General features: G+C 46.0%; 1 protein-coding gene across 3 annotated transcripts in view; it reads left to right on the forward strand.

Annotated features, from left to right (window-relative positions):
- The first annotated feature begins 269 nt into the window (after positions 1 to 269).
- Positions 270 to 20,480, forward strand: part of NDEL1 (nudE neurodevelopment protein 1 like 1) — a 100,559-nt gene continuing 80,348 nt past the window's right edge. The window contains exons 1-2 of one of the 3 annotated variants that reach the window (XM_043583093.1): positions 270 to 404; positions 19,338 to 19,389. The gene's annotated coding sequence lies outside the window, so the exon portion shown is untranslated. Of the gene's footprint in view, positions 405 to 9,480; positions 9,498 to 19,337; positions 19,390 to 19,761; positions 19,880 to 20,480 lie in introns of those variants that run through there. The other 2 variants (XM_043583094.1, XM_043583091.1) reach the window with 2 other exon arrangements.

Here is a 20,480-nt window from a genome sequence, read left to right on the forward strand (position 1 = left end):
CAAGAATCGGGGTGGTGGGTGCGGACTCCGGGGCGGAGGGAGAGAAGCAGGGGTGGGGCGGCGGGCGAGGCGAGCAGGAACGCCCCAGCGGGGAGCTGCGCACCTGCAGCGCCCCTGACCTGCGTGCGCTTCCGCCCCACTGCCTCTCGCGATGGTGAAACTCACAGAACGCCCTTGCCTGTCGCCAGCCCCCGGTGCGCAGGCGCGCTCGGGGACAGGTGCCGGCAGGGAGGCTAAAGAAGCGGGGACAGAAGTTTGATCTCAGGGCCCTGAGTGGAAGGGAAACTTCTTCCCACTTTCTGGGGGCTCTGGCAGCTTCAGGGGGAAAGAGGGCTGGAAATGAGCCTTTCATCCCAGAACTGAAAGCCTCCCTGACATTTGAGAGCCCTCAGCGCTTGAGACAGGTAAGGCTAGAGTCAGGGACAGAGTCGGGAGTGAAAAAAAAAAAATGTATATTTTTTTCTGATTATAAAAATAGAACTACTGTTGGGGGGAAAATGTAGAAAATTCATAAAAGGCACATGAAGAAAAAAAACATAAGCTCTACAACACCTGTCCGGATAGCCACCATAAATATTTTGGTGTTTATTCTTCTAGCCTATTTATGTATAATATATATATATATATATATACACACACACACATACACACACACACCATATATGGTTATGTTAAGGTAATGATGTATTATATAATGTATAATTATACTAAGATAATAAGTGAGATTGCATTGTATAAATACTTTTAGGGCCTGATTTTTTTTTTTTTTTTTTAGTGTTAGCTTGTGGTCCCCAATAAACATTCTTTTATACCCGTATTTATTTATTTATTTATTTATTTATTTATTTATTTATTTATTTAATTTAGAGATGGAGCAGGGGAAGGGAAGGGCAGAGGCAAAGGGAAAGAGAGAGAATCTTAAGCAGGCTCCACACCCACCATGATGACCAAGGTGGGTCTCCATCCCATGACCCTGAGATCATGACCTGAGCTGAAATCAAGAGTTGGATGCTCAGCTGACTGAGCCACCCAGGCACCCCTATGCCCTTGTTTTTAACAGATGTAGTCATTTATTTAATGTATTAATTAACATTTAAGTTGTTTCCAATTTTCTCCTAGTATAAAAAGTCTCTGCACCATTTTAATTTGCAAAATCTTGGTGTTACTTCCTTAAAATAATTATTTGAAATGGAACTGATGAGTCAGAGTATAATGTAATTTTATTTTATTTATTTAAAAAAAATTTTTTTTCAACATTTATTTATTTTTGGGACAGAGAGAGACAGAGCATGAACGGGGGAGGGGCAGAGAGAGAGGGAGACACAGAATCGGAAACAGGCTCCAGGCGAGCCATCGGCCCAGAGCCTGACGTGGGGCTCGAACTCACGGGCCGCGAGATCATGACCTGGCTGAAGTCGGACGCTTAACCGACTGCGCCACCCAGGCGCCCCTGTAATTTTAAATACTTGTGATAAATATTGTCATATGTCCTTTCATAAATGTTATACCAGTGTAGGGCCGCCTGGGTGGCTTAAGTCAGTTCGTGATCTCTTGGTTAGTGGGACCAAGCCCTGCTTTGGGCTCTGTGCTGATGGCTCAGAGCCTGCTTGGGATTCTGTCTCTCCCTCTCTCTCTCTGCCCCTCCCCCACTCATACTTTTCTGTCTCAAAGTAAGTAAATATTTTTTTAAAATGTTGTGCCAGTTTAGACTCCCTCCAGCAGCATGTGGGATTGCCTCTTGTCACCCTATACTCACCTCACCTTGGTATAATTATAACTTTATCTTTACCAAAAAAAAAAAAAAGTCTTGAAATCTTCCACTTCAGTGATCACTGTCAATATCCTAGCTCAAGACACTATCAGCAACTTGTTTGGAATTCAAGATAGCTTTTTAACTTTCCTTCTTCCTTCCCCTCTCCTCCCTCACCTGGCCCCCTATGGTCTGTTTTCCACAGAAGAGTCCGAGTTATCCTTGAAAAAAAATGTGTCCTCGTTGAGTTTTGCCTCTGGTCAAGACACGGTGGCTTGTATCAGACTAGGATTCCTTTAGAGAACAATGTAAAAATTAGGTCACACACATAAGTACCCACACCCACGCACATTCGCATGCACAGCTGTTTTAAGGCTTCAGAGAGTAGCTAACATGGGCAGAACTTAAGTAACCAGGATCCTGTAGAGAAAGAAACCACTTTGAGCTAAGGGGCATCTTCTCCACTGCTTTCCTTAAAGAAATTCCTTAAGGAATTTGCTGATTTGCTTGGGAGGCCTTGAGGCTGAGCAGAAAATGGTGGCCTAAAATTGGAATTCAGGATCTGGCGAAAAAGAAGAATCTGGTCAATCCTCTAGGGTTTCAGTTGAGACTCCTGCGGGGCTATGACCTAGGAGTAAGGACAATCCAGACATGGGCCAGCCCATACAAAGCCTGGTAGTCTCAGTCCTGATTGGATCATATGATTTGACCCTACTCTAACTGCCTGGAAGAACGTCAACCAGAATTTATATATCTTCTGGAAAAATAACATCCCGTGGAGCCTCTACAATTTTTCATTTTACCCAGCATTCAGCATATAACAAAAATTAATGGGGAGCAGGGGGAGGAGTATGTGTATGCACCTGGCTGGACTCAGTTGGTTAAGCACCCAACCAACTCTTGATCTCAGCTCAGGTCTCAACTTCAGGGTTGTGAGTTCAAGCCCCATGTTGGGCTCTGTGCTGGGTGTGAAACCTACTTTAAAAAAATTAACAGATAAGCTAGGAGACAAGACTTATGGAAACAAAAGCCAAGAGAAAAGCAGAGGATAGAACCAGATCCAAAGGAGAAAAAGATATTACTATTATTGTAATGGACTCTAACGTATTCAAGAACATAGAAGAATAACTAGAGATGCTGCAAAAGTTTTTAATTTGAGTATAATTGACACACAATGCTACATTAACTTCAGGTGTACAACATAGTGACTCAACTTTTTTTTTTTAACGTTTATTTATTTTTGAGACAGAGAGAGACAGAGTGTGAACAGGGGAGGGGCAGAGAGAGAGGGAGACACAGAATCTGAAACAGGCTCCAGGCTCCGAGCTGTCAGCACAGAGCCCGACACGGGGCTCGAACTCACGGACCGTGAGATCATGACCTGAACCGAAGTCGGATGCTTAACTGACCAAGCCACCCAGGCGTCCCAGTGACTCAACTTTTCTATATGTTATGCTATGCTCAGCACAAGTATAGCTACTACCTCTCACCATATGATGCTAGTACAATATCGTTGTCTGTATTCCCTATGCTATGCCTTTTATTCCCGTGACTTATTCACCTCATAACTGGAAGCCTCAACCTCCCACTCCCCTTCACCCACTTTGCCCATCCCCCTAGAAATAGTTTTTAAAAAGAACCAAGTGGAAATTCTGAAACTGCAAAATACTATTACTGAAATAAAAAAAAACTCTATAGATGGGTTTCACAGCAGATTAGATACAATAGAAGAGAGGATTAGTATATGGAAAGATAGGTCAGTAGAAAATATATCGTCTGAAGCATGGAGTAGGGGAAAAGGTTGGAAAATAAGAAAACATGAAATATGGTATAGAGGTCTAAATACATTTCCCTGGAGTCATTCAAGTAAAGGATAGCGAGTGACTGGTTCAGAAACAGTAGTTCAAGAGTTACTGATTACAAATTTTATAATATTAATGCAAGACATTAAGCCACAGATTCAAGAAACAACAACCCTCAAGCAAAATAAATACCAAAAAATCCCCCCATAGGCACATTGTAGTCAAACTTCTGAAAACAAAAGAAAAGAGAATTTTAAAAAGTTGGCTGAGGGAAAAAAGCCACATTACGTGTAGAGGAGTGATAACAATACTGAGAGCTCATTTTCAAGATAAATGGTGGGATCCAGGAGACAGTGGAAGTCAAGGCCACATGGTCTATGTGCCTCAGGAGTGAGCAAAAGGCTACATGGTATAATCTTTAAATGACTGAAAGAAATAGCTGCCAATCTAGGATTTTATATAGAGAAAAATATTCTTCAAAAATGAAGGTGGAACAGAGAGGTTTAGAAATGAAAACAGGGAGAGAAAATGTTCCCAATGGGAAGAATGAAGGAATGAATGAATGACAAAAGGTAACTGCATTATATATACGTGAATATTGGCTGTATAGAAAAATAATGTCTTAAGAGTTTAAAAATATGTGAAGCATTAAAATACTTGACAATAATAACCAGAAGGCAGGAGGGGGGTAGGTGGAGTTCAATTGTAAGATTCTTTTTTTTTTATTTTTTTTTAACGTTTTATTTATTTTTGAGACAGGAAGAGACAGAGCATGAACAGGGGAGGGTCAGAGAGAGGGAGACACAGAATCTGAAACAGGCTCCAGGCTCTGAGCTGTCAGCACAGAGCCCGATGCGGGGCTTGAACTCACGGACCGCGAGATCATGACCTGAGCCGAAGTCGGCCGATTAACCGACTGAGCCACCCAGGCGCCCCTCAATTGTAAGATTCTTGCACTATCTGGGGAGTGGTAAACATACAAGTTATGGTAGATTAATATTTCAAAGAGGCACATCATTTTTTTAAACAAGTCATTTTTTTAAAATGTTTATTTTATTTTATTTTATTTTATTTTTTGAAGGAGAGAGAGAGAGAGAGAGAGAGGCAGAGTGTGAGTGGGGGAGGGGCAGAGAGAGAGGGAGACACAGAATCTGAAACAGGCTCCAGGCTCTGAGCTGTCAGCACAGAGCCTGGCGTGGGGCTTGAACTCATGGACTGCGAGATCATGACCTGAACGGAAGTTGGATGCTCAACCAACTGAGCCATCCAGGCTCCCCCACATAATCTCTTGATAACCATTAAAGGAATGGTAAAAGAATGTGTAATTATGAAGCTAATGGGGAAAATAGAATAATTTTTAAAATCAAATTTAAAAGAATAGGGGCGCCTGGGTGGCGCAGTCGGTTAAGCGTCCGACTTCAGCCAGGTCACGATCTCGCGGTGTGTGAGTTCGAGCCCCGCGTCGGGCTCTGGGCTGATGGCTCAGAGCCTGGAGCCTGTTTCCAATTCTGTGTCTCCCTCTCTCTCTGCCCCTCCCCCGTTCATGCTCTGCCTCTCTCTGTCCCAAAAATAAATAAAAACGTTGAAAAAAAAATTAAAAAAAAATCAAATTTAAAAGAATAGAAGAAAGAGATGTTTCTTAAAAATGCCTTTGCCTATTTGTATTTCTTCTGCTATGAACTTATCTATACCTTTTGCTGGTTTCTAGTTGGATGCTTCCCTTATTTGTTTTAGATGGATGTAAGTATAGGTAAATAGACATATGTCCATGTGGATGTTGCAAACACTTTCTGATAGGGATCAGTTTTTTTTTTAATTTTTAATGTTTACTTATTTTTGAGACACACACACACACACACACACACACACACACACACAGAGCATAAGCAGAGAGAGGGAGACACAGAATCCAAAGCAGGCTCCAGGCTCTGAGCTGTCAGCACAGAGCCTCACGTGGGGCTTGAACCCATGAACCGCGAGATCATGACCTGAGCTGAAGTTGGACACCCAACTGACTGAGCCACCCGGGCGCCCCTGGTAGGGATCCATTTTAAATCTTTATGCCTTGGTTGGAACGCTAAGTGCCTGGCTTGACCCTTTGCTTTAATGTTAGTGAGATAAGGAATGTTTGGTTGAAGTCACACGCTTTTCTCCCAATAGGAGCTCAAGAAATGCCTATTGAGCTGAACTGAATTGAGGTCAAGGAGCTACTCAAGCGTGGGGTACCACATTATCGTTTATAGAAGAACGGGTTATCTGAACCAGTAACAGAAATAGTGAATGGTGGATGCTGAAGGCCAGAGAAGGAGCAGAAATAAACCAGGCTGGCAAGGACGATGAGAATCCCGGAGACAGCTCAACCCGCAGCAGACCCTGAGCTGCCGCTCTCTGCAGGGGGATGAAACGTATCATGAATACCTAAACACAACCAGCAGGTGGCGCTCTAAAGATGTGTTGTTGCCATCCAGACTTGGAGGGCCAACATCTTGCTTGAGCACCTAGGAAGTGGAAACTGAGGCAGGGGGAGCCTTGAGCCCTAACGTTTTGGCTCTGTGCTTCCTCCAGCGGTGAATCCCCCAAGATCAAGAGCCCTGTAAGGGTGTTGTTCCCCCCCCCCATATGTTTGCTTTCTCTGTGGCTGTGTAGTGCCATCTGTTCAATTCAATTTAGAACGCTGTGGGTTGAAAACTTTGATAAACCAACTAACTGGTTCCCTCGTGAAAATACAAGTTTTTTTTTTTAATTTAAGATTTTATTTGTTTTATTTTTATTTATTTTTTCTTAAAAATTTTATTTTATTTTATTATTTTTTAAATATGAAATTTATTGTCAAATTGGTTTCCATACAACACCCAGTGCTCATCCCAAAATATTTTTATTTTTTTAAATGTTTATTTTTGAGAGAGAGAGAGAGAGAGAGAGAAAGCATGGGGGGGTGGGCAGAGAGAGAGGGAGACACAGACTCTGAAGCAGGCTCCAGGCTCTGAGCTGTCATCCCAGTGCCCGATGGGGGCTTCGAACTCATGAACCACGAGATCGTGACCTGAGCCGAAGTCGGATGTCCAGCCAACGGAGCCACCCAGGCGCCCCCTAAGATTTTATTTTTAAGTAATCTCTACCCCCAAAGTGGGGCTCAAACTTACACCCTGAAGAGAGTTTCATGCTCTAGTAACTGAGCCAGCCAGGCACCCCATGAGTTTTGATTCAGTAGGGCTGGCCCGGGACCCGAGGTCCTGCATTTCTTTTTTTCTTTTTTTAAATATATATTTTTCAACGTTTATTTATTTTTGGGACAGAGAGAGACAGAGCATGAACAGGGGAGGGGCAGAGAGAGAGGGAGACACAGAATCTGAAACAGGCTCCAGGCTCTGAGCCATCAGCCCAGAGCCTGACGTGGGGCTCGAACTCACGGACCGCGAGATAGTGACCTGGCTGAAGTCGGACGCTTAACCGACTGCGCCCCCCAGGCGCCCCCCGAGGTCCTGCATTTCTAACCAGCTCCCTGGTGATGACTTATGTTCAGTAGTTTTAATGTTTTGAACACACTGCCTGCAAGGTCCCATTTCTGTGCAACATGGGAGGTGGGAGAGGAGCAAACCTTGGCTCTGTCCTCAGAGTTTACAGCCTCCTAGAATGAAATGTCATTGAAATGTCTGCAACGCAAGTTTGAGTGTGAGTCCACTTACTGTGTGACCTTAGGCAAGCTGTGTGGCCTCTTTGGGTCTCAGTTTCCTCGTCTATACAATGGGAAGAGGGGCGCCTGGGTGGCTCAGTTGGTTAAGTGACTGACTTTGGCTCAGGTCATGATCTCACGGTTCGTGGGTTCGAGCCCCACGTCGGCCTCTGTGCTGAACACTTGCTAGGAGCCTGGAGCCTTCTTCAGATTCTGTGTCTCCTTATCTCTCTGCCCCTCCCCTGCTCCTGCTTTGTCTCTCTTTCCCTCTCAAAGATAAATAAACTTCAAAAAAAGAATAAGCTAGGTGGGGACCCTGGGGAGTGGTACATCGGAGGGAGTAATCTTTTTTTTTTTTAATTTTTTTTTCAACGTTTATTTATTTTTGGGACAGAGAGAGACAGAGCATGAACGGGGGAGGGGCAGAGAGAGAGGGAGACACAGAACCGGAAGCAGGCTCCAGGCTCTGAGCCATCAGCCCAGAGCCCGACGCGGGGCTCGAACTCCCGGACCGTGAGATCGTGACCTGGCTGAAGTCGGACGCTTAACCGACTGCGCCACCAGGCGCCCCTCGGAGGGAGTAATCTTGAAGAAGGTGTCATCATCTGAAAAGAAGGAGTTTTGGGAGGTGAGGACAGAGAGCTGGGAGGAGGGCTGGTCTCCTGATCTGGTGACAAGCCTAAGAATTGCTTTTGAGGGGGATTTGAGCATTACTTCGGGCTCAGCAGGGATCCTTCTGGAAATGGATAGATGGGGTAGGAGCTAGACTTCCTGACACATCAAGCTTTGGTTTATTGCCCCATTTCACATCTTTAGGGCTTTCGGGGGTTGTGAGAGAGGCGCTAAGAGGAGCCGAGGCTTACCCTGGTCCTGCCCTCATGTAGGGCTTTGCCACAGCCTCCTGCCCACTGGTGTGGGGTCCTCAGCCCAGGCTCCTGAGTTTGCCTGCGCACTTTAAATACGGTGGTGTTGGGGCGCCTGGGTGGCGCAGTCGGTTAAGCGTCCGACTTCAGCCAGGTCACGATCTCGCGGTCCGTGAGTTCGAACCCCGCGTCAGGCTCTGGGCTGATGGCTCGGAGCCTGGAGCCTGTTTCCGATTCTGTGTCTCCCTCTCTCTCTGCCCCTCCCCCGTTCGTGCTCTGTCTCTCTCTGTCCCAAAAATAAATAAAAACGTTGAAAAAAAAATTAAAAAAAATAAAATAAATACGGTGGTGTTTCCATAGCATCTGGAAGATTCGCGACACTTATGGATTAACTTCTAGCGTTCTGCTGAATGTTCCTGGGGATACAGAGACAGATCCATGCAGCCTCTACCCTCACTGGGTGACCCCGGGGAGGTCACACATCACCCCGGGAAAGGAATGGTCAGTATAGGGCCTCAGTAGTGATTCTTAAAAATGATGCAGAGGGGCATCTGGGTGGCTCATTCGGTTGAGCATCGGATTCTTGATTTTGGCTCAGGTCATGATACCACGGTTTGTGAGACTAAGCCCCGTGTTGGGCTCTGCGCTGACAGCACAGAGCCCGCTTGGGATTCTCTGTCTCTCTGCCCCTCCCCTGCTCTCTCTCTCTCTGTCTCAAAACAAATACATAAACAAACAAACAAAAAAAGTGCTTCTCCCATATGGTGCGACTAAATGATACGTGAGGCCTGTAGGCAGCGTTCAGGGTGAGTCCCCAGACCAGGGGTGGTCTGATCTGGTCATGATTGAGGAGTGGGGGCAGGTCTGGAGAGGCAGAGAGGAGGAAGGACACCAGCACCCACTGAAGGGACTCCAGGGGACATACGTGAAGCCCGCTGCGCACATGACCTGTGAGGCCAGCCCTGGAATCACCCCCATTTCGTAGATGGGGAAAGTGAGACTCGGACCCCCAAGTCTTGACTTCACCGTCTCCCGTGTTCTGTGCGTCTCCCGTCCTTAGTGAGTGACAGCCTTTCCCCTGCCCTTCCGGTCCCGTCCAAACACGGGGACGGGGGCGTGCATGCGTGGGTAGTGAAAATGGGGAGCCATGAAAAAGTGTGGCCGAGGAGGTAAGCGAGGCTTGATCTCTCTCTTCCCTTCCTCAGAGGCCAGGGAAGCTGGAAGGGTTGCCTCACTTCCAGATGCCAGGCCCCAGCCTTCAGGCCACAACCCACTTCCTGTGCCCGTGTGCCTCTGTCAAAAGGTGATTCTCACGCTTCCTGTTGACTTCCGCTTTGTTTCAGCGGGTCCAGCCTGCCCCCAGCGTGCTGCTCTTGGTCTGATCGGTGAGCCCTGGGACACAGGACCAGGTACCGTCCTGCTACTGGGAGGGTAGGGCGCACGAGGCGGGGTGGGAGAGTGTGATCGGAGAAGTTCTGGGCCAGGCGAGGGTGGACCCAAGAGACACCAGGGCCAAGGGGTCCTGGTGGTCTGCGGATCCTCTTCGTCCATGGTTGGGGTTGGGGGGAGCTGTCAAAGGCTGAGGTCAGTATGTGAAGCTGGTTATTTCTCTGGCTGTGACGCGGGAGTTTTGCTCGGGTGGCTTCCTGAAACCACACTGCCTGTCCACGTCTCCCCAAGATCCCTTGATTTGTTTTTCTATTTCCTGGGCTGCCCGGGTAGCTTCTTCCTGGGGTGCAGAGAGAGTTTCCGGGGTTCAGACAGGTTTATCTGGGACTGACTGAGACACGGTCCCTGTGATGCTTAAAAATCACACCGAGCCGACCAAGTTAGGAGATTGCCACGAATCCTGGCTCCTTGTCTCACTCATGGGTAGATTTCTCCGAGCCCATGAACCTGTTTTCTCGTCTACGGAATGACACGGTGTCTCTATTTTGTGGGATTTCTGTGATGCTGAAGCGGGACGATGATGACGAAAGTGTTTTGTAAACTGTAAGATGATATCCTTCAGGACTTGAGGTTACTTTTAGTTCGTTTTGTTTTGTTTTTTTAATTTTAAAGTTTATTTATTTATTATGAAAGAGAGTGCAAGCAGGGGAAAGGCAGAGAGAGAGAGAGAATCCAAAGCAGGCTACATGTTGTCAGCACAGCACAGAGCCCGACTTGGGGCTCAAACCCACGAATCATGGGATCATGACCTGAGCAGAAATCACAAGTCAGACACTTTACCGACTGAGCCACCCAGATGCCCCTACTTTTATTTCATTTTCTAAATGGAACTAGACCTTTTTTTTTTTTTTAACTGGTATGATAGTTGCTATAAACCCCAACAATACAGAGAAAGTGAAAGTTTTTGCATGATTCCATCCCCAAAGATGACTATGGACATTTTTGGCGTATAGATTTCTAGACTAAAAAAAATTAAAAAACAATTTTAATGTTTATTTATTTTTATTTTTTATTAAAAAAATTTTTTTTTAACATTTATTTATTTTTGAGACAGAGAGAGACAGAGCATGAACGGGGGAGGGGCAGAGAGAGAGGGAGACACAGAATCGGAAGCAGGCTCCAGGCTCTGGGCCATCAGCCCAGAGCCTGACGCGGGGCTCGAACTCACGGACCGCAAGATCGTGACCTGAGCTGAAGCCGGACGCTCAACCGACTGAGCCACCCAGGCGCCCCTTAATGTTTATTCTTGAGAGAAAGAGAATGTAAGCAGGGGAGGGGCAGAGAGAGAGAGAGAGAGAGAGAGGGAGACAAAGAATCCGAAGCTGTCTTCAGGCTGTGAGCTGTCAGTACAGAGCCTGATGCAGGGGCTCAAACCCACAAACCCATGACCTGAGCTGAAGTCGGACACTCAACCAACTGAGCCACCCAGACACCCCTTTCACACAGTTCTCAACTGAGTTGTTGTTGTTGTTGTTGTTGAGTTATAGGAGTTCTTATATTCTATATTCTGGAAATTAACTAGACTTCTACAATAAATATTTCTTATGTCCAACTCTATTTACTGTCCTTTAACCTTTTCTCCTTTAATAATATCACTTGAGTATCATCTCATGTTAGTTTAAAAAAAATTTTTTTTTTTTAACATTTATTTAGTTTTGAAAGACAGAGGGAGACAGAGCACTAGAGTCAGGGAGGGGCAGAGAGGGATTGGGAGACATAGAATCTGAAACAGGCTCCAGGCTCTGAGCTGTCAGCACAGAGCCTGATGCTGGGCTCGAACCACAAACCACGAGATCATGACTTGAGCCAAATTCGGATGCTCAACCGACTGAGCCACCCAGGTACCCCTCACGTTAGTTTGTAAATATCTATCTTGTCTGTCTTTTTTTAATGTTTATTTAATTATTTTGAACGAGTAAGACAGAGTGTGTAGGTGGGGAGGGGCAGATAATGAGGGAGAGAGAGAATCCCAAGTAGGTTCTGTGCTGTCAGCACAGAGACTGATGCGTGGCTCTATCCCAGGCACCCATGACCTGAGCCGAAATCAGGAGTCAGACACAACCACCTGAGCCACCCGGGTGCCCCTCTAGCTTGTCTTTCTTAACAGCTGTGTAGTATTCCAGTGTGTGGACATACCATAATTTATTAACTCAGTCTCTACCAATGGATGTTTAGGCTATTTCCTATTTATTGGTATAAGAAGAAACAATTCTCCAGTAACCACCATTGAACATACCTCTTTGCATATTAGCCCTATTATTTCCTTAGTATAAATTCTTACAAATTGACTGCTGGATGAAAGGTTATGCATATATTTATAGTCTTAATTCATTCATCCAAATTCCTCTAATAAATGTCATACTTTGTATTTATTTAAAATTTTTTTATTAAAGCCGCACAATAAAAAAAAAAATAGCGTTTCCCTGTCTCATCTTCCCACTTCCAAGTTCTCCCTACCAGACAGAAACACTAGCAATTATTTTTGTTGTTTCTAAAGTGGTTGTATGGCTGTTCTTTTTTTCTACTGTAGTCATTATTTATTTACTTATTACGAAAGGTAAGGATACATCACCCTATCTATATCATTGCTCCCACATCTTCCTGGTATGGTTATATCACAAATTTTGGTTAAATCAGTGTTCAGTTTACATTATAGAAGTATGTTATGCCATAACTATGTAAGTATTGTTCTCAGAGCTATCTAGTTTATTGTTACTATTTCCTTCCTTTTGTTTAATTTCTCCCCCCTGGAGTTGACGGTTGCTTCAGTTTTTTGTTTTCTTAGTTTTTACATATGTATCCCTGATTCCCCTCCAACAGGGCTTTATATTTTCTCATTAGGAACAGACACATCAGATCATCTCTGTTGCCATCTTTTTTTTAACTGCATATTTTAATTTCAACCCTCATTTAAACAAAAAAAGGTTCTTGTCTTGCTCCTTTTTTGTAGCACCACGTTCTTGTTTTATGGATGTGATGATATCTTTATTTCTCTGAAGATATTAAAGTCTTTCTTTTTTGGGGTTCTGGGGTGTCTCCATCAGTTAAGCATCCAACTTTGGCTCAGGTCATGATCTCACAGTTGGTGGGTTCAAGCCCCACATTGGGCTCTGTGCTGACAGCTCAGAGCCTGGAACCTGCTTTGGATTCTGTCTCTCCCTCTCTCTCTCTCTGCCTCTCTCTCTCTCTCTCTCAAAAATAAATAAACATTAAAGGTAAGGATAAATTTTCTTTTTCTGTTTTATCTCTGCTCCCTCCATTGTATCTAGTACTCCTGTTTCCTTTGTGTGATTTTGTTCTATCTTTTATATTGGAGGCTTTTTCAAATGTTTGTGGGTTCCTTGCTAAATGTTCATTTTTATGATCAAGGAACTAGAAGCTGATTGGAGGCTCCGTGTGGGTGTGGGGGGAGGGATTGGGTGGAGGATCCTGTTGGCTGTTGGGCCTCTCCCTGAGGCAATCTGGTGGGCAGACCAGGTGCTGTGGTTGGGAGACCTCTCTGGAGCCAGTTGGGTTCTGTTGAGAGAGAGTCTCTGATCTCCTGCCTGGAGGATACAAGCTAGGCTGTAGGCGTTCTTGGGGGGCTGTCAGGGGAAGGAAGCTGGGATCTCATCATTCAATATGCAGCCTTTGAAGGATCTGCCCTCCCTCTATCTCCCTTCTCTTTGTGGTATGGTGACTAAGCCTTGCCCTCTGGTCTGGAGCTTCTCTGGTTTAGTTTCTCCAGAGAATAAATGTCCTCCTCCTGCTAGGGTGGGAAAGATAAATACCTTGGCTTATCAATTGCCTGGGCTGTGAAATCAGCCTCTGAGTGTTTTGTAAACACGCTATACTTTCAACAGATCTTCCTGTTTTTAGCCCCACCCCACACCACCTTCTGACATAAGCTGTCGCCTCCAATTCTTGAGCCTGTCGGTAGGACAGAGGCACAACACTGCTTGCTTCTGGTTGGCATTCAGTTTCCAGACTTCTCTGATCCACTCCAACAGCTACCACTCACCAATCTCCCTTCCATCTCCCCAGATTCTGGTAACATCTTGTGTCCACCGTTGTCTTCTCTTCTGTGCACTGTCCTGCTGTCCTGGTGGATTTCTGCCTTTTAGAACTCTTGTCCTGTCTTTGTTGTGGTGTTTCAAGAGGAAGTAAAGATACAAGTATTCAGTCCATCCTGGTAACTGTGATAGTGATATTTGCACTCTGACCAGTGTTGTACAAGAGCATTGGCTTTCTCATACTTTTTTTGTTTTTTATTTGAGAGACAGCACACATGAGTGGGGGTGAGGGGAAGAGGGAGACAGAGAGAAAGAATCTTAGCCCCATGTGGGGCTTGATCCCACGACACTGGGATCATGACCTGAGCTGAAATCAAGAGCTGGACACTCAACTGACTGAGCCACTCAGGCACCCTGGCTTTCTCATACTGTTAGCAGCACTGAGTATTATCATTTATTTTATCCTATTATTATTTCTTTAAACATTTTTTAAAAGTTGATTTTATTTTTGAGAGAGTGAGCGAGTACAAGTTGGGGAGGGGCAGAGAGAGAGGGAGACACAGAATCCGAAGCAGGCTCCGGGCTCTGAGCTGTCAGCACAGAACCTGACACGGGGCTCGAACCCACAAACTGTGAGATCATGACCCGAGCCGAAGTTGGATGCTTAACAGACTGAGCCATCCGGGCTCCCACATTATCATTTCTTTTACAGTTTTCTAATCTGATTAGCAGAAAGTTATATCTCATTGTTATTCTAATTTTTAATGATATTTTTCCCTTCCTTGGATTAAGAAAGTAATCTGTATTTGCTGTAGAAAATTTGGAAAATACAGGTATGCACAAAAAAGAAAATATAAATCAATTTTTCTATAGCCATGTACTTACAAAAATAAAAACAGAGTCATCTTAATTTGTAGTCATGCTTTTGACTTACTAATCCTGATTTGTCCTCATATTATGATACGTTGTTCTATGACGTCATCGTTAGTGGTAACATGATACTCCATTGTGTGGATATATTTTTATTTTATTTGGGAGGAATTTTATTTTATTTTATTTTATTTTATTTTATTAAAAAAATTTTTTTTAACGTTTATTTATTTTTGAGACAGAGAGAGACAGAACATGAACAGGGGAGGGTCAGAGAGAGGGAGACACAGAATCTGAAACAGGCTCCAAGCTCCGAGCTGTCAGCACAGAGCCCGACGCAGGGCTCGAACTCACGGACCGTGAGATCATGACCTGAGCCGAAGTCGGCCGCCCAACCGACTGAGCCACCCAGGCGCCCCATATTTTATTTTATTTTAGAGAGAGAGTGCGTGTTGAGTGGGGGAGAGAGAGAGGGAATCCTAAGCAGGTTCCATGCTCAGCGTGGGGCCCGATGCAGGGCTTGATCCCACGACACTAGGATCATGACCTGAGCCTAAATCAAGAGTTGGACACTCAACTGACTGAGCCTTCCAGGTGCCCATTGTGTGGATATATGATCATACCCTACTGATGGGCATTTAGGTTCTTTTGGGTTAAAATTTTCATTAACAGGCTTCCCTTTTGATCATGACCCCATTTAACCGTGTTCCTACTGTGTTATCTGCTCAGCAATCTGTTTTTTTTGGGAGGAGAGAAGAAAGGTAAAGTTTAATCCTTTTCTGGTTAAATAATTACTAATTCCAAATCAGTGAATACAGACTCCAAGAGATTTTCTAGCACTTTCTATCTTTTTTTTTTTTTTTCTTTCCATGGGTCAGAGGAAGAGCTAAAGGGTCACTTTGTGGTTCTCATTAGATTTCTCCACAGCTTTCAACTCGAGGGAAGATGATAGAGGGACAAAAGCACCAGGGAGGACTGATGTTTGTGAGTGATGAGAACACGGAAGCAGAGCAGGCAGGTGTCTGAAGAAATCATCCAAGAAATAGTAGCTTAAGAGAGAAAATCGGAAGGAATGAACTGGTCTGGGCGTTGAGGAATCCTGAATCCTGTTAGCTGTGTGTCCTCGGGCCGCTTGCCCAGCCTTTTTGGTTCTCCACTCTCCCTCCTCATCTCAGGTGGATTTCTTCGTTCTCTCGTGTCTTCAGAGCCTCTATGAATACAGACTTTGTCATGCCTGCCCGGTGATCCGGACAAGTTGCTTAACTTCTCTGAGACTTGGTTTTCTCATCTGTAAAGTGGGGACACTAAGAGCTACTTCACAGAGCTGCTGTGAATGGATGTTTGGCGGGTACTTATCACAGGGCCTGTCCCATACCGAGTATCCAATAAATGAAAGCTATTTTTATTGCTTCTGGCACGCCGATTGTTATGTGAGAGTAATTATATCATCCCACGCCGTGCATATGGAAAGCAATGCTGTCTTCTCTAAAGTGGTTTTTGAGGTCCAGCCTGCAGCTGGGACAGACTCCAGGGAGCGCAGTCCAAGGTCACCACTGGCCACCGACCTCCGTTTTCAGCTCATTCTTCCTCGGCGCTTGGGTGCTGTCCAAATGTGCACCAAGTTAACACGCAGCTGTTTAACACAGATGAATAGGATGCCAGGAATGTTGGTCGACAGGGGAAGCCATAGGACGCTCCACTTTCTAAATATAAAATACCCAGGAGTGTAACCGAAGGGGACCTGAGTATTAGACGATATGAATCACCAATGTGGGAGTGCTATTCAGAAAACGTTGACATGCTTTCAAGTTGTGATTAATGAGCACGGAGACGGGGGAGAGAGGTTGTGGGTGTTGCTGAAATTTTTCTCTTTGCTGCTGTGCGCTCTTGGACAAATCACCCTCTTCTGTAAAGCCAGTAGGCCGGATTCTATTTTTGTCCCCCAACGGATGGGCTTTGTATGACTGGTGGCCTGCAAAGTGATGTTATATGGTACAGACACAGACACTTGGTATTTTATCTTATTTTTTTATTTTTAATTTTTTTAATGTTTATTTTTGAGGGAGAGAGAGAAAGAGAGAGAGAGAGAGCACAAGCAGGGGAGGGGCAGAGAGGGAGAGGGAGACACAGAATCCGAAGCAGGCTCCAGGCTCTGAGCTGTCAGCACAGAGCCCGACGCGGGGCTCGAACTCACGAACCGTGAGATCATGACCTGAGCCGAAGTCAGAGAACATGGTTTGTGGCAGCTAGAAAAACAGTGCCCCAAAGCTGTCCACATCCTTAACCTCCAGAGCCCGTGACTGTGTTACCTTCTAGGGCAAAGAGGACCTTGCAGATGTGGGTAAGGCTTTTGAAAAGGGGAGATTATTCTGGGATATCTGGGCGGGTCACACGGAATCGAAAGAGTCCTCAGGAGAGCAAGCCGTGTGTGTGTGTGTGTGTGTGTGTGTGTGTGTGTGTGTGGCAAAATCAGACAATGTGACCCCAGAAACAGCTGCTGGAGGAGACAGTCAAGAGCTCAGAAGCCCTGAGGTCTCTAGAAGCTGGGAGTGGCCAGAACCCATGCTCCCCTGGAGCCTCCAGCAGGAACCAGCCCCTGCCGACACGTTGACACGTTGATTGCCTCCTGTAGGTCCCATTTTGGGCAAGAACTGTAGGAGAGCACACGCGCTTGTGTTGTTTTAAGCCACGGAAGGCTTGTGGTAGTTAGTGGCAGCGGCCACAGGAGACGAAAACACCAGACTTTAGATAGTTCTCTCGGCAAGTTCAGGGACTCCCCAGGGCATCGCAAAGGAGCGTGACAAGAATACGACCTGCCCCCACTGACCTAGGAATGACTGTAGGGCAGACTGGCCAAGGAGAGGCAGAGACCTCAGGTCCCCCAGAGAGGGTGCTTGGGACCTCCACCCTGACTCTCAGGCACTGACAGCGAGTATCATCGGGTTTAACCTGCTCGTTTTAGAGGAAGAAACTGAGGCTCCGAGAAGGGAAGTAATGAGCAAAATCAAATGTGATGGGGCTGATTTGGCCAAGAGGAATACGTTCCTGAATTCCTAAGGCGGTGGTTGGGAAGGGCTCCAGGCAGAGGCTGACTGGGCTCTCACACCAGGGTGGGGAGCCCTGAGGAGGGGCGGGGCCTCCCCTCTGGCTGGGGGTGGGGGGTGGGTCTTGCCACCCTTTGACCACCTTTTGCATTTGTCTGGGCCTCTTGCTGTCACAGGGCCTCAAAACCCACAAAACCCCCTTTTGTAATTTTCAAAGTGGACATGGGGACCTGTTCCCGTATTATACTGAGTAGGAATCGACAAAGGCTAGTGTGAAATGTCCTCCGAGGTCCCATGGACTCAGGTTAGGGTATAAGCGTCAACGGTCAGGGTATTGTTCCCCTTTATTGAGACAGTGGCCTCCAGATACGTGAGCTGCAGAAAAGCAATCCTGATATTCCAAGTTAGCGATAGTTGACCTCCAAGATAGTTCTACCATTCAAAATCCCAAATATCATTACGTTGTCAGTTAACAGGTGTTTAGAAGATACGAAGTTGAAAAGATTGTAGGGTTGAGGGGCGCCTGGGGAGCTCGGTGGGTTAAGCATCTCACTTTGGCTCAGGCCATGATCTCGTGGTTGGTGGGTTCAAGCCCTGCATCAGGCTCTGAGCTGACATCTCAGAGCCTGGAGCCTGCTTGGGATTCTGTGTCTCCCTCTCTCTCCGCCCCTCCCCTGCTCATGCTCTGTCTCTTTCTTTCTCAAAAATAAATAAACATTAAAAAATTTTGTTAAAGAAAAGATTGTAGGGTAGAAACTAGACTTCTGCAGAACTTATGTTTACGGGAGGGAACCCCATCAGACGGGGCTAATTAGGGAGCCCTAGCAGAAGAAATTAATTCTTGTGATCTGTGCCACGCAAGCGGGAGCCTTCTTGTCGAAACTTACTCCAGCGTGTCCACGTTGACTCTTGTATCTGAGAGAGTGGCTTGGCTTCAAGGCTGGAGTTTAAAAAGGTCCTAAAAGGGGCGCCTGGGTGGCTCAGTTGGTTGAGAGACCGACTTCAGCTCAGGTCATGATCTCACGGTTCGTGAGTTCGAGCCCCGCATCGGGTTCTGTGCTGACAGCTCAGGGCCTGGAGCCTGCTTCGGATTCCGTGTCTCCCTCTCTCTCTGCTCCTCCCCTGCTCACACTCTGTATCTCTCTCAGAAATAAATAAAACTTAAAAAAAAAATAAAATAAAAAATAAAAAGGTCCTAAAAGCCACAGACTTAAGAAAATCATTTGCAAGGAATTTCGAGCAAATGATCTTGCTTTGAGTTTGGATGCGGTTTTTTTTTTTTTTAAATAAAAAATATACATTTAATTACTTTTGGTTACAAAGTACCGAAAAGTGTCTGGGTGGTTCAGTCCGTTAAGTGTCCGACTTCAGCTCAGGTCATGATCTCACAGTTGGTGAGCCCCGCTTGGGGCTGTCAGCACAGAGCCCTCTGTGGATCCCCTGTCCCCTGCTCTCTCTGCCCCTCCCCTGCTTGCACACATGCTGTTCTACTTGGAATGTGTTTGATTAGGAGCAAGGTGGAAATACGATATGTGTGTTAGCTGCCTGAATTTTTAAATTTTGTCAACTGCTTCTTGTTACTGTTTTTTTTTTTTATGGTAGAGTTCTTTATCGGAGTTCTAAATGGTAAGACTGCTTTGACACAAAGGAAGAAAAAAGGGGAAGTGCTCAGCAGCAGAGAGCAATGAAAATATGTTAGAACTTAAGAACATTCGTTGCAAGGTTATTTCTCCATTCAGCAAATGTTAAGTGCCTGCTCCGTGCCAGGTGTCGCCCTACATGCCACCCTAAATATAAAAACACTGAAAAGTTCTAGCCTATTCGTTTCTTCTCAGTAGCTTTCACTACCCCGACATGCTAATGTTTCTTTTCTGTTTCCTTTCTTTTCTGTAAGCTTGTTTCACCACCTGCTCTATTCCTGGAGCCCAGAACAGGACAGGCACTCGGTAAGTATTTATTGAACGGCCAGTCCGTCCCGTCTGGGTAACTTTGACTCACTGGCTTCCCTGGGAATGGGTTTTGGCTGAAATCGGCTGGTACAATCAGCACAGGTTGGTAAGAAACACTCCCATTTCCTTAAAGTCCCGTCGTTTCATTAGAATGGTTTGGGAGTGAGCAAAACCAGCGCCACTTTGCCTCTGTAAAGGTATGTGAGCAGGTATTGCTTCTGTCTGGGGACAGTCACACTGTTTATGTAGGTGTGATGTCAACAGCCCTTGGGGTTGCCAGGTGTTACCCAAGCTAGCAATTAAGAGTGTGGTATCATCCTCTGTGTAGGCAGCTGGCGCTCTGGGGTGTGGGCAGTGACACAAAGGGCTGGGTGGGAGCCGGGGCTGACAGTGAAGACAGAGGCTTGGATGGCAGGGGGAGGCTCTGAAGCCAGGAAAACCAGGAGGCTCTAGATGGTTCCAGAATGGGAGGAAGTCCGCCGTTCAGGTAGGTTGCTGGGGAAGAAATGGGGGCAGTTCAAGAGATTCATGGGAGTGTGGCAGGATATCAGGTTCCATTAATGGTGGGGGGGAGGGGGAGGGAGGCTAAGCAAAGACTCTTCAAGCCTCAGTTTACCCCACTCCGGGTAAGGACGAGGGCCCTTTCCCTCCAGGCACCAGAGCTGCACTCTGACAGGAAGGCCTGTTTCAACCTCAACCTGAATTGTCCTCTTTCTCACCTGCACGGGGCCACTTCTTAGCAAGCCAGCCCGGAGGCCTGCGGAGGGTGGGGGGCCCTGGAGACATGTGGTCCTCCGGCCGGAAGCAGGCGGCATTCTTAGACACAGTGGAAAGGGAAGGAGCAGCAAGGGAGTTTGGAACCTCAACCAAAGCAAAGTCATCATACCCAATCCCTGTCTTTCCGTGGACTCACAGACGCCTGGAGTTTGGAATTTAGGGGACAGAGATTCAGACAGCAGAGCTGAGGTTTGGAAGGCCCAGTGGCTTTGTGTGGTTGGCGAGCACTGTTTGTTCTAGAAGCTACTGAGGATGCAAGAAAGGCAACAAAGGAATTTCCTCTTGTCTTCAAGGTGGTGCAGGATTACCTT

The sequence above is a fragment of the Prionailurus bengalensis genome, chromosome E1 (assembly GCF_016509475.1).
Source record: "Prionailurus bengalensis isolate Pbe53 chromosome E1, Fcat_Pben_1.1_paternal_pri, whole genome shotgun sequence".
In the NCBI taxonomy this organism is placed as follows: Eukaryota; Metazoa; Chordata; class Mammalia; order Carnivora; family Felidae; genus Prionailurus; species Prionailurus bengalensis.